Here is a 14493-nt window from a genome sequence, read left to right on the forward strand (position 1 = left end):
TGTTCCAAGGACACAGAGCTTCATCAGCTCCTTTGTCACAGTAATTGAACTGAACCCTACCAATACACCTCTCCCAGCCACGCCAGGGAAGCTGCAGAGATACCATGCCATAACCAAGCTTCCCAGGGATGCCAAGAGACGCCAAAGTCACACAAGAGCTTTATAGCACCCCGTCCCTTTGGTTTGCCGTGTCTCCAGAACTGGCCATTGCCTGAGTGCACCCACAAAGGAATTGTCAACTCCTCTGTGGAATGAGAATATGGCTAATTAGAGATTGTTAAATAATAGGAAGGCATTTCTTCTTAATCAGAGACCAGACACCATCTAAAACCCACAGATGTATGCCACGCATTATCATAAACACACACACAGGGGTCATTTCTTATACTCTGCCTCTTCAGTAGGCAGGGCTGTCTTCCATGCTTATTGCATTTATGCTACTTGCTATGAAAAGAGTCAGACAACTTTTAATTCAGTTTCCTGTTTGTCCTACTCCTTCTTCTGCTTCTGTTTCTCCTTTTTTTCTCCCTCTAATTTTTTCCCAGTCCCATGCTCTATGTTTCTGCTACTGTCCCCATGCCTTCCAGCAGAGATACACTGTAAGTAAAGTGAACACATGCTGGTCTCTCTCTTCCACATAATTGTCTGTAACTCTTTCTCAACAGATTTGTTAGTCCCATAGAATACTCGTGCAATGGTTTCTGATGACAAGCAGGGCTTGGCCCTCACTATGCTGTATTGGATGCAAGATCACAGGAACAAGTTAAAACAATGAGCTTTGTGGAGAACACGGGGTATTTGCCAGTGCTCTGCAATAAAGCACCTGTTCTAAAGACTGTGGGCTTGTCTGTTACTGCAGCAGCGTCTTTCCGTCCCTTAACAGAGACAGAGCACCAGTGAGATTCTCCAGATCTGCCAGAGATCTGAAGATATTTCCAAAGGCCAAGAAGGAAGAAGCTGAAAAGGTCAGCTTCTGAACGGCACGCGTCGGAAAAAAACAAATATGAGTGATCAGCACTTCTAGACAGTGAAACAAATGAGTGCTTCCATTCCTGGGGGAAATGGGGAATGAGCAAACTCTACTGCTCTGTTCCACAGTGTACAGGAAATTTGAATGATTGATGGCAAGAGTAAGGAAATGCACATTCAGCTTCTGCTTCCAATGTAAATGACTTGTACCTCACCCCTCTGCTTCCTGCTCCTTCACACAGGCCCCGCACCCAGCCTGTTATCTGCAGTGTGGCAGCGTGCATCAGGGAGGAAGAAAGGCAGAACAATCCTTGCTAGACTGCTCCTCATCCCAGATTTAAACGAGCAAAGACAGCATTAAAATCAAAAAGGGGGGGGGGTGTCAAATAGCTCCATCCTAGAGCTCTTTTTGCCCACAGACCCAGCATGGAGGACACAAGGATGGACCAATGAATCCTGCAGCGCTGCGCCCAGACCCCACTGAAGGACAGCCACAAAGGGTGCCAGGGGCAGAAGGCAGCCCCTGCTTGTACAGAATTTCTCCTTGCCTTACAAAGGTCAAAGTGGTAAGCAAGGAAGCTTTTTAAAATGCTGCACAGTCTGAGGGATCTGTCTGGTTCACAGGGACACTCAGACGAAGCAACTGCCAAGGCAAGAGAACAAACCCAGAGAAGGCTGTGAACATCCGCCTGCAGGAGACATGCCCCTCTTCTTTCCCAGGCAGCTCAGTGAGAGGTGCTTATTTTTACAAAGCAGGCTCTGAGATCTTAAAGAAGCAATGTTGTCGCTGTGCCCTAAACCAATGAGTATGTGACCTACCCATTCCCACTATGTCCCTTGACCTTTTCCCATAACATTCTCCAAAAGCATCACATGAAAAATAGCCCTGCTCAGCTCTCCAGAGGCTTTGGAGACAGCATCAAAGCTCTGTGCTTATAAACAATTCCGGCTAGGCCCAAATGCCATTCCAGCATCAGGGATCCCAGGGTTTCCATGCCTGTCACAAGATGCTGGAGGGAGAGGAGGCAGGGGAGAGGCAGCCCATGTTGCTAAGGGGGGTGGGAAGCGAGGGGCAGGCGGCTGGGTGAGAGCTGAGCTCCACAAAAACCCACTGGGCTGAGCTAAGGTTTATCCACATGGCTCAGAGGCTACACGGAATTTGGTTTTGCCTTCTCCTTTATTACAAAGGGCTTTCGAGCTCTCTGAGCATGGAAGTCATTTACTGCAGTGATCCTCCAGCCTAATCCTCCTGTTTCTTTCCTTCCTTCTCTCACTCTGCACATCCACTGGCTAACGCTCCTGCAGCTGTCTTGGAGCTCAATTTAGAATCAGGTAGAGACAGAGAACTCAGCTCAGGGGACAGTACTCAAGCTCCAGGCCTTGTTATTTGTTGATTCTTATGGATTTGAAGTCAAAATAGCAGCTGGGCAACAAATACTACAAGAATCCCCGCCAGCTCTCTCTGGGGTCTCACACAGTCCCTGGCATGCTCCTGCCTTTTGCAAAAAAGGCCAAGAAATGTTAACTGTTCTTGCTTTCATGTTTTCCCATATCTCCAGACGCAGTTCCCTTGGCAATGGCTGCAGACCCTCTTCAGACACCTTCTAAGAAGCCAATGCTGCAGAATGTGTCCAACAAGCAGGACTTTTCCTCAACCATCACTTGATTACTGCGACTTGAACCCGTTCTTATTTTTTCTCAGGTCTGCCCCTTTTAGATCCTGGCTGTGTTCTCCTACTCCTACCCCTGGCTACAGGCAAGGCCTCCAGTCAGCTAATCCACATCAAAGGCTGTTAGAGGACTAATTACAGTCTGAGAAGCATCTCAAGCCACACATCACCTCCCCTCCAGCTCTACCGCTTTAATCTGGGCTTGGGTACCCTGCAGTATAGCCCAGCAGCCAAGGAAAATCATTTTTGTCTTTACGTGGAATGGTGCCAGCTGCAGCCAGACAGGTTTGTGTTTGGCTCTTACGTGATAATAGGGACGTTGCACTCTTGCAGGGCAATAATTTCAGCCCCAACAAGGAAACTGGGTAATTACAGAGAAAAGCAGCAGGTGCTTCAATCATGCCTCCTCTGTGTCAGCTCTTTAAAATGTCATTGAAAAGAAATGGTGGGATAATGAAGGCCTTAACTCCTTTTCAAGGCACCTGACTACCGGGCAGGACAGCCAAAGAGGAAGGACCAAGGCTGGAAGCACTACGTCATCCTTCCTGATTCCTGGGGACTGACCCGAGAGGCTGTGAGGTCTGGGACAGGACGACGTGACCACAGGATGGCATAAAACAGGAATATAGTCATCTGAATTCTTTTGTTGTAGGTGCCTCCAATTTAAGAACAAACCTCAACTTTACCTTGGTTGATCTTGTTCATTTTATATTTTATTTGTGGCTCTTTTTCACCATTTTCCCTTTTCTATTGCATCAGAAAAGCATTAACTCACAACCTTGCTCCATTCCGCTGACATAACTGCCTAAATATCCTTCCTGATGTTTTGACATATATCTCTTGGACAGACGCTTAGAAATTTAAACCACAGAAGCTGGAGGATATTTTAAAAAATTAGAAAATATGTGGACAACTCTTCTGTTATTTTAACAATATGAAGACTCAACACTTCTGTAACTCTGCCAGCAAATGCAGGAAAATATGTGCTTACGCTGCACAACCATAACACAGAGCACGCTGATTTTTAGAGATAAAATACACTTTTGTTGCGGGCTCTGAGCATAAATGCTATAACCCCCACCTTCACAAACATTTACAACACAGGTTATTTTCAGTGCAAAGCACCTGCTATTTCTGCAGACAACAAAAGCGTGTGTGCTTTCGGAATACACATACACTGAGCATGCAAATAAAACATCCGTCCATTCTGTGCAACAAAGATCTTGGTCTATCCAGTCGAGAACTGCGCCAGTTTACAATTCAGAATAAATTTGACATTAGCAAATGTACAATTGCTGTGAAAGGAAATAATACATCCGATGCACTCCAAAAACACCCTCAATTGTTCAGTCCAGAAGACAGGAAAATAGAACAGTCAAATGACGTGACACTTATGGGTTGTACGCACACAACGTGTATGCTGGAGAAAGCAGTGCCGTAAATACAGTGCTTACAAAACAATTATCCATACATTAACTGCATACTTAATGCACAGGGGCAAACCCTTAAGCATATGTTCACCTGCAGAAATACACATAAAAGCCCACTGCACATGAGCTCAAAGTGCACACTTCAGAAAACCAAACCACGCTGCACAAATCCACAGCTCGTGCACAAGAGGTTTTTATGCGCTCTGCAGAAAATTCATGCGTCTTACGTGTAGGTTTCATTTAATAACCCTAATGCACTGGTTTGCATTTTCCCTGCAGGGCACACCACAGTACATAGAACAGAGGGTTTGAGGTCCCAGTGGGCCCCACATAGGTTCAACACCTACAGTTCGTAAACCACTAATTGCATTTAATTCTCTCCCAAAGTGAGCACAAACATTGCTGGGTTTAATTCCCCAGAGCCAGCTACAGACCTCCAACTACCCAGGCTGCTGTGTCAGGACTGTCACAGGACTGTCACACCACTGCACCAGCCAAGAGACCCTTTGAAGGTTCGTCATTTCTCCCCTCAGTGGGGGAACCTGGGCTCAGAGTTTACAGCAGGGGGAAGTTACTGAGATGCCCCTGTGAAGGCTGCAATCACCACTGCCCTCCAGCCTTACTGCTGTGACTGCAGTGAAGGACACTGGTCACAAGTTCACTGCAGCTCCGCTCACAGTGTAAGCAATGAAGCAATTGAAGGGAATAAAGGGGGACAAGATCTTGGATAACTGAACACTCAGCTGATGCGACAGGAACAAATGCATCTAATCAGATGTGGGCAATGCCACCAGCCAGGTGGGCACAACTCTATTATCAGTCAAAAGGATGAGGCAGAACACCCCCGGGCCCCAAAAGGTGAAGAGACAGCCTTCCACTTCAGAAAGATTTGCAAACAATTTTGCTAGGAAGCACCTTATTCATGTGTCATCTCTGTTCCACAGGTTCCATCCAACACAGGCTGCACATGAAATCCCAGTGATGCACTAGGGGCCAGATTTCTGGCCTGGACTCAGCTTCAGCTGCTTCAAGTCCCTGACTTATTTCAGCTAGAGACACTCAGAGAAATCCTGTGGCAGGTGATTCATTTACCTGTCGCATGCCATTTAAAGAGCCTGGCCTAAACTCATCATAAAGGCTTAGAAACATGCAAGCACATCCAAAGCATGTTTCCTCCTGCCTCCAGAGATATCTACTGCTTTGCCAAGACGACTAGACTTGCTTACATACACAAAATGCCACCCACCTCTCTCCCTTGGTCCTTTGTCAGGGAAACGACATGGCTTAGCTCTGCTCTCCCAGAGATCACAGTCTCTTTAAGACCAGCTCTGTAAGCTGTATAAATGCCATAAACTTGCTGTGTACCTCATATGGAGAAAGATCTCTTCCTGCTGTCGTAACCTGGCATAACAGTGGGGCAACAGGAGAGATGACACTCAGGTTCTGCTTCATCCTCTTGCAAGCATCTCTGACCAAGCCAAGGTTGTGAAAATCCAGAAAAATGGGGAGTAATGCCCAGGTGCCCCAGCTAAGAAAAAAAAAAAAAGAAAGAAAAAAAAGAAACAAATCAGGGGAGACTAATGTATACAAATAACAGATTCTTTGCTTTCCTCCTTGTAATTTCCCCACCCCAGACAGCTGTAATGTGGAAAGTATTGAAATTTAAATCACACCTCAGCCTAACTTCAGCTGACAGACTGCCGATGCAATAATCTCAGCCTGGCTATCTTCTCTCGGGGAGAACGACAAACCAGCTAAAGGAAAGTGATAAATTTTCAATTTTATTTTAAAATATACCAGATGGGAGATTTTATTGGAGTCATAAATATGTCAAAAGCAATGTTAGTGTATGATTGGAGATTGCCCCCACCTAGGGAGTAGCTCTCCCTGTTTAGAAATACCATCAGATTCTTAATAAGAGGCTCCAGTTAGACTGCAGCAAAATAGTCTGTATATTAAACCAATTGATTTTCTATTTGCCAAAGCTCTCTTTCTCTTCTCCTTCCTCCCTCCCCAGGTCCAAAATGCAGGAGAAATTAGGGTACTGAAGTCAGATCTAAATGTCACCAGTTTGGGTTCTTTCTTTTTCTTGTTGGAAGATGGTTCAAAAGCATTTGATTTCCTACCAGTATTTGAAAACAGAATTTTACTTCAGTCAACAAAGCTTCAGTGAGGGTTTGATTTCCTAGAATCCCAACCAGAAGATGACAACCAAGTTCAGCCTCAGATTTAAACTAAATCAAATTCAAGCCCTTAACCCAAGTCATGGGTCATCCTCAAACTCTGGAAATAGCACTTGGCCTCACTCCCAAAATTTCATGCTTGCTAAAAGCAGATCCAAATCCCACCAGCCATTTCCAGAAATAATATTTGCCTTTTGTAGCCTTTGCACCTCTCCTCCTCCTAACGCTGGTGCCACCACAGATCACAGTAGTCTGAAAGGAAGAAGCCTAATATTTATGAATTTGTATCATTTCAAAGGTTTTACAGACTTGCTCTACCAGCTATGTCTTTGAATATGTATATAGCCTCCCAGTTTACTCCGGAAATCCTCATTCTAATACCAATAAATTTGTATCAAATCATTGATTCCCCTCAGCACAGAATTTGACTCATTGAACCTTTAACACAGAAAAATACCAATAACTTTATAGTTTTTCATATAAACGCTTTGCATATTTAGTCACATAGCTACAAAACTGTACAAAAGAATTACAGAATTAATAAGAGGTCTAATACATAACATATTACGAGGTGGTATTTTGCAGTTGCAATCTAACATAGTCTTAGCACAGCAGAGGGAAATGCAACTCAGAGGCAGAAGGAAAAGGTAACTTTGCATGTGTTAGTGGGCCATGGTCTTTTTAGACATTACTTGTCCCTCAGCCAGAGGAATACTAGATGCTGTTCCAGCAGTCTCTCTAACAGATGAATCATTTTCTATAACAGGCTTTTATTTATTTTTTATTTTTTTACTTGAACATAAAATACCATCAGAAACATTTATCAGAAAACATCCTCTTCCTACCCATACCCTCCAGTCCTGGACATGTCATTCATTGGGCATGAAGCAGCAGATGCATCAAGACAAATCGAAGCTTTTAACAGCTTTTTAATCTGAAGGTGCAGATTGAAATGGAAGAATCATACCCATCAGTCTTGGGCTTAAAATATTTTGACTTTATGTGCTACACAGTGAGGCTGGCATTCCTCTGGCTTCTGCAGTGTTTTCAATGGGGACTCATGCGATTCATCATTGACTGGCTCAAGGTCAAGGGAATCTGGTGAAGTACAAAAAGCTGGGAAAGAATTCACCTTGCAGTAAAATGCATTTGATAAAAAAGAAACCGATGCTGCAGATATGAAAGGATGGCCTGGCTCTAATCTTCCACCCTCAGGAGGACTCGCTGAAAAAGCAGAGGCAGCCAATTCCAAGCACACTTCAAAGCACTGCTTCCTAGGTGCTGTCCAACAAGCCTCAGAACTGGCAACGCTCAAAGAATAAGGACACAGGTGGACTCAGGATCACTGCTGTCTTCATGGGTTAAAGGATCTGCTAGGCCATTTCCACTATGGAACCCACAGAACTATTTTGAGCACCCCATTTTTGTTGTTGCTGCTGTTCTTTTTTTGTGGAAACAGTGAATTTAAGTGGGAAATGTCTTGCCTTTACCAGAAACTCTTTTACTATATGTATTTTTACTCCATGCAACACTTAAAACCACATATCAAGAAGGGCTACAATACTGACAATGCCTGACACTTGTCTTACATTCGGTATCTGAGAACTTTGCAGACTGTCCAGGAGCTGGCTGGAAAAAGACCATGGGAGAAGACCAACCTCCTGCTCTTTCCCTGGACTGTGCACCTCAAGCTATAAGGCCTCATTTGAACGGGGAGACTACAAAAATCCAGGTGCGAGTATCACTGCTGAACTAAAACAGGCAGGTGACAAGAGAGAACCTCTGGAAGGGATCAGACAGAACTTATGGTAGATTTGCTGGGAGGAAAGTAAATCAAGTGGCTGAGAGATAGGCAGCAGGAGACTCACCAGAAACTGGCACCAACGAGGCTGGTGCTACTTCGAGATCTGATGCTGCCTTCTGCTGGCACAAAAACATCTCCTTAGCTGAAGGGATGGCTTCTCTAATAAAATAAATAAAATAAAAGTAGAACAACAACAAAAACTAAGATTATGGCTGGCTCAGACCTGGTAGATCAATTACAACTGCCATCCAACAAAGCCCTGGATAGCCAAGAGATGCCCCAGTAAGGCAGAATCACTCTTGCATTAGACTAAGAAAATCATAGAATCAATAAGGCTGGAGAAGACCTCCCAGATCATCTGGTCCAAGTTGTCAGAGTAAGGCAACAGAGCCCCATAATTAAAAAACAAAACAAAAAAAAACAACACAGCAGCAGTCAGGTGCTCTATGCTGGTAGCACCATGGTGGTTTCCTCTCTGGGTATACGGTGTCAGCTAATCCCTTACTAGCAGAGCTTTTCAACCTCAGTGATGTTACGTGAAATAATTCATATAATGGGCTGTTATACATCAGTACAATAAAGCTGTAATCTTTCCAGGACAGAGATTGCAGTTTAGTAAATGTCTGTGCAATACCTGGCACAATGGAGCTCCAGTTCTAATAGCAGCCTTTAAACATTACTGCACTACAACAGTAACAATGGGTGGTGATAACTCAGATAATGAAAATAATGTATGCATCAGGAATATCTGTGGCATAATTACACAGCTTATTCAAAGCACCTAATCAAATTGTTCAGCAACTCAACATCAACACAGACGTAAGGACAGATACCCCCAGACTAAGCAGAAAATTATGATTAGCATAGGTATAATTGCCTTGGAAGCTTCCAACGTTTTCAGTCAGGCCAAAGACCAGGTAGTAACATGTTCAGGCACGAACATATTTTTCCTTACGAAAGATAAGCCCCAAACAGGTGATTAAGAACAGACTGAAAACACAGGAACTGTGAGTACTGCATCCTTTGATCCCAGGAGAAATTGACCTCAGGCAGCTTGGTAAGATTCAGACTTACTCGGGAGATGTCTTTAGGGCATTCTCCAGTTAATAGGCTACACTACTTAATTATTTGAACAAATCTTACTATTTAAAAAATCACTTAACAAAGAAGTGAACTCATTTACCTATTGACTACTTAAACCACCTGGCAAACATGTAACACCCAGGCAATTAAGAGTGCTACTGCTCCAGGGTCCTCGCTATCTTAGTCTCAATCCCTCCAGCACTGTGTAAACCTGCTGTCCCTCTGGAATGCTGTCCCATTGCAGCATTGCTGCACATGCTAACTGCAAAGGATGCAGAAAGATGTGCTCCTGTTTGGAAGGTGTAAGGCATCAGCCCCAGAGAAGACCATGCTATGATATCAGGAACACATAATGCCGCCATCCACACCACAACAGCAGCATCCCATTCAGGACCTCCCTTGCAGCACAGCACTGAATACCCGTGGTGCTGTCAGACATTGTGCACGCTCATTTACACCCTTGCTATGTATATGTATCTTCAGGAAAGTCCAAGCATCAACTGATGTGCAGAACGGGAGGCCTGGACACAGACATCCATCTCCTTTCAGGAATCAGCAGCACCAGCAAAACCCACAGGGACAGAGAAAGAGCAAAAAGTGGTCTGCAGCCAGCTCTGTTCCTCTAATTCTGCTGGGACCCCTCCCTTTTTATTTCTTAGGTCCTCACTTCCTTTCCTAGGACCAGCCCAGGACCTGGACACATGAACAGACACAGGCTCCCCTCTGATGTAGCAACTACCTTATAAATTATACAGCAAATTACAAATACTTTATCACAGTGATAACACCATCATCTGCAGTGTTTATGGGTTAATAAATTGTGTCCCTGAATGAACGTGCTGACTCATTAACTAAGCTGCAAGTGAGAGCCATTCATCTCTTCTGCAATACCATGAAATCCAGTGTCCCTCCTCTGCCAGAGAATTCATTTTCATTTTCCTGCTTCAGAGAGGGGAGCTGAAGAGGAGGAGGAGAAGGAAGGAATTATTTCCTCTTGCTTGCTTCCTGCATTAGTGAAGCCCTGGAGGTTATTTAAATGGTAACTTCAAAGGAGGTATATGATCGCTCTGTTTACTGCTGTAGGAGTCTCATTTTACACTCAGATTTAAAAAGCTTCCCTGACAGACAGGCAAACAGCATCACTTACAGGTTTGGGGCTTCACAGATACAGGCAGCCTAGGTGCAAGGGAGCAGAGAGAAACAGGGAAAGGGTATTGCTGGTTTTTGTTTGTTTTAAACAACCAGGGGATGTTGGAAAGGAAGGATTTTCAGCGGTATAACTCATCGTGCTCTGTAGGGAGTGAGAAGGTACAATTCCCTTGAACAGAGAGCCCAAATGCTCCAAACAGGGACTAACAGGCTCTTTAGTATTTAGTACAGTAAGAGTAAGGAATTATGGAGGGCTGTTCTGGGGCAGTTATAGAGGGGAAAACAAACAAACAAAAAAAAACAACAACAAAAAACCAGAGATTCCTGTATACTCCTGTATTACTGAGACTCCTGTATACTTTCCTAGCACATTTTTCTATCAAGTCTTGAGGGTACTAGGTGTTAGCTGCAATTCATCCATTCCATCTCCCTCTCCTGCTGAGGATGGCTGTGGGTCAGGCAATGAGTAAAATTGGTCAGGCTTCTTAAACAGATTTACTCACACAGAAGAAATTTTCTTTCCAAAATGCTCTTGGCACCTGGAACGGAAGCTGCATTTGCAATGTCTCTTTGTTCTCCTAAGCAGTGATTTCCCAGTCTGACATCACGAGGCAGATTTGGATGGAAGATGTTTAGAGACAAGGTAATTCCCCCACCCCCAATTAAACGCAGGGTGTAAAATGAACAGTCTGGTCCATGTCACGTCATGGCAGTTCAGCTCCTTTATTTCAGCCTAGACCCCCTCCCACCGTCTTCATGGTTGCACCCAACTTTGGTCACTACCATACATGTGACATTTTGGTAGTTAGATTTAATAAAACAATGTTTGTAGTGGGTTGAGGTTCTTTCCATAGAATCAAAGGTTGGAAAAGACCTCCAAGATCATCTAGTCCAACTGTACACCTACCACCAATATTGCCCACTAAGCCATGTCCCTAAGTACCACATCTACCTTTTCATTAAACACCTCCAGCGACAGTGACTTCACCACTTCCCTGGGCAACCTGTTCCAATGTCTAACCACTCTGAGAAGAAATTTCTCATAATATTCAACCTCTTTTGTTTGTTTTTCCCTCCGCAAAAGAGAGTTGTACCAGGAAAAGCTCCTCTCCTCCCCCTCTGCTTGAGAAACTAGACACACGGATAAAATTGGAAGATCAAAGAAACATCCTCCCTAGAGAACCTGAGGGTAGGATTTGTAAATGCAAGTGCTTCTGCAATTGGGCATATGGACTTGCCCTGAAAACTTAAGCTGGTCAAACCCGAGAATTGTGAATTTTCAAGTAAATCTATGCACTTTTCCCCATGGGCACGACTAAAATGCAATCTTCTGACAGAAAGCCATTTTGACAAATTTTCAGACACATTCTCCCTAATACTGCCTACGGCAGGAAGCAGCAAAATTACACGGTGGGAATATCACCTTGTGGGAGAAATAAGCTCCGGGTAGTGCCAGTGCTTACATATGGTTGAATATAACTGCTCCAAGCATATTTCAACTTCTGTCTCTATCAGGCTGGCAAATTATTGCATATATATTCATCTGATACAAAGCAAGTGAGCTCTTTGAAGGATTTTTTTCTCTCTTCTGGAAAAAAAAAAAAAAAAAAAGTTGCTTTAATTAGAATCTACTGGCTAAAAGTCTTTTTTTGGAGCCACTGCATCAATTGAGTTCCACTATTCACCGTATTAATCCATATTAGGAAATAACTCCATACATAACTGGAAACAAAAATGAGAAAAGAATAACAAAATCTTCTGTCTAGAAGCAATCAAGCATCCAAGGGTTTTAGGGAGAGGGAGGCTGTGAAGAATGCATACCCTTATTTATGTCCTCTAGTCTTTTAAGAATCATTTCAGTGTATGCACAGGACCAACTGCAATAGCTATTGTTCTCAGAAGAGGTCATGAAGCATGGTGACAACCATGGTTGAAATAGAGAAGGTAGGTATCTTTGCTAGTTTTAGTGATAGCTCTCCATCCTAAGAGATGGTCCTCCCTGCAGTTCCAGACCATCCACTCCTGATGTCTGACAAGCATGCATCAGATGCATTTGCTTTCTCCCAAATTTATCAAGAACTTGCTATACAGAAAAGAGCTACCCTAATAATCTCAGGCTCTCAAGGTCAAATTGCATTATCAGTTCCACCTGCATGTCCACCACTGGCACATTGAACAGTGAACACAAGAGCAAAATTCTGCTTGAGTCCTAGGTTATTAGAGCTTGCCTGTGACAACAGCTGGATCTTCAAAGTGTTCTGAAAGAAATTAACTAAAGAGTATGGAAACGTAAAACAACAAGGTACCACTTTCACAAAAATATTTTCCAGAGTTTATTCAGACAGACGGGAGGGCTGTCCTCTGTGTAAGGCTCTGTTCTGGAAGCTTAGAGATGAAAAACAAAATGTAAATTCAATAAGTGAATATTCATAAGATAAAAACTTCACAAGGCTATTTTATATTTAGAAGCCTTTGCTTGAGAACATGCCTCCCAAAACCAGACATTTAAACTAATGAAGCATCCAGACTGACACTAGCTCCGAACTGTCTCATCACAGAAGCTCAGCAAGCAATGTCTCTTGGGAAACCTGGAGCTGATGGCAATCTTTCCTTCACGGGCAGCAACTGAACCATCTCTCTATCTACCGGTGACCTAAATCTGATCTGCTTTATCCTCTTCTCTCCTCTTCTTCCAGCTTCATACTGAGTTAATAAAACAAGTTCTCACCTGTGAACTCCCCCTTGTGCAGAAGGCAAAAGGTGGGAAAAGGTCATTTAGACTGTCTGGTTTTCTTTTGTACACAGCTCTGTCATCCCAGGATGATGACCAGCTACTAATTGCAACACAAGTTTCCTAGCAGAACCACTCTTTCCCAAGCTGAAACAGCACTGAGTAACCATGTTCCCTTAGTTAAACCCTGTTTAGAACAAATGATGTGCTGCTACATCTACAAAAAAGAAGTGGAAATGCACTTTACACCGAGCCAAGTGAGGAGCAGCAAGACTGAAATTCAGAATAAATTATGTAGCCCAATGGACAGAAAATATAGATTGTGGAAACGGGTGGATTTACGATCCTGAAAACTTCTCTGTATGGTATTTACTATGCAGCCTCTGGAAAGGATGAGACAAGACAGTGCTCAATAATATGCTAAAAATCACTTTCTAAACTGATAAATCATACAAGTGACTGTGTGACCATAAGTGTTTATATTTCATAACTTCTTTTCAACAGTGCATCCACACCAAAGTCAAGTATTTAGGCAATAAATATATGTCCAGACACTACTTTTCTGCCTCAAAATGATTAAAACTTTCACATGGATTGTAATTCCTAGCTAAGTGAAAAAGCCCCGTCAAAATATTATTCCTGGCTTTTGCAATTCAGTTATCTTTAATTTTTATTCACTATACCTCCTGATATGTTTTGACTGCTATAACATACAAACAGAAAAGCACCATTTTCAGAAGACTTCACAAGACCTCTGCCACCACTTCCTCACATGGATGCCATTACTAATGAAAATAAGACAATTAAAGTATTGAACAATATTAGGGAGAACAGTTCAAACAGGAAAAAAAAAAAAAGGTATCAAAAACCTATCTTCACAAACAATAAAAAGATTAAAAAGTAAATACTATTATTAAACCCTAATGTTCTAACAAATATCCAAAACAACCATTAGATCATAGAATCATAGAATATCCTGAGTTGGAAGGGACCCTTAAGGATCATCAAGTCCAACTCTTGACGATGTAGATGCTTAAACAGAATAATGCCTATAGATGCTTATTTGGAACACAGCAATTTTTCCTAGACAATGCTGGGGCATTGGATAAGAGGCAGCCACTTTTAATGGGCAGCTGTATGTAAATGAAATGAGCAAACATTATCCATTTGGATGGATGAAGAAATTAAAAAGCAAAAAGCAAGTGACCTAATCAACTAAGGAATTTCATCTGCTCTGCATTAGTTTTATATCAAAGTCATCAAATAAATATCAAAAAAAAAATGAACCGGTGCCATCTGTCTATATACTAGGATAAAAGCACTCACAAAGGAAGCAAACAGGTTAGGGTTACAGTTGTTGGGATTTGGAAAGAGAGAAAGCGCAGACTCCTGTTGTGTATAGGATTGCATAAAGGCTCTCAAAGGGAGTGCAGGTGTACCCAAAGGCTTCCACTGGGAGCACTTCGTGGTGGGA

The 14493-nt window shown here is 43.0% G+C and overlaps 1 protein-coding gene across 9 annotated transcripts in view; it reads right to left on the minus strand.

The window, feature by feature from the left end:
• Positions 1-13970, minus strand: part of LOC137863366 (olfactory receptor 14C36-like) — a 30826-nt gene extending 16856 nt beyond the window's left edge. For 8 of the 9 annotated variants that reach the window (XM_068696468.1, XM_068696465.1, XM_068696467.1 and 5 more), the window contains exon 1: positions 5435-13970. The gene's annotated coding sequence lies outside the window, so the exon portion shown is untranslated. Of the gene's footprint in view, positions 1-5315 lie in introns of all 9 variants that reach the window. The other variant, XM_068696463.1, reaches the window with a different exon arrangement.
• Between the last annotated feature and the right edge of the window lie 523 nt (positions 13971-14493).

This window comes from Anas acuta, chromosome 12 (assembly GCF_963932015.1).
Source record: "Anas acuta chromosome 12, bAnaAcu1.1, whole genome shotgun sequence".
Lineage (NCBI taxonomy): Eukaryota > Metazoa > Chordata > Aves > Anseriformes > Anatidae > Anas > Anas acuta.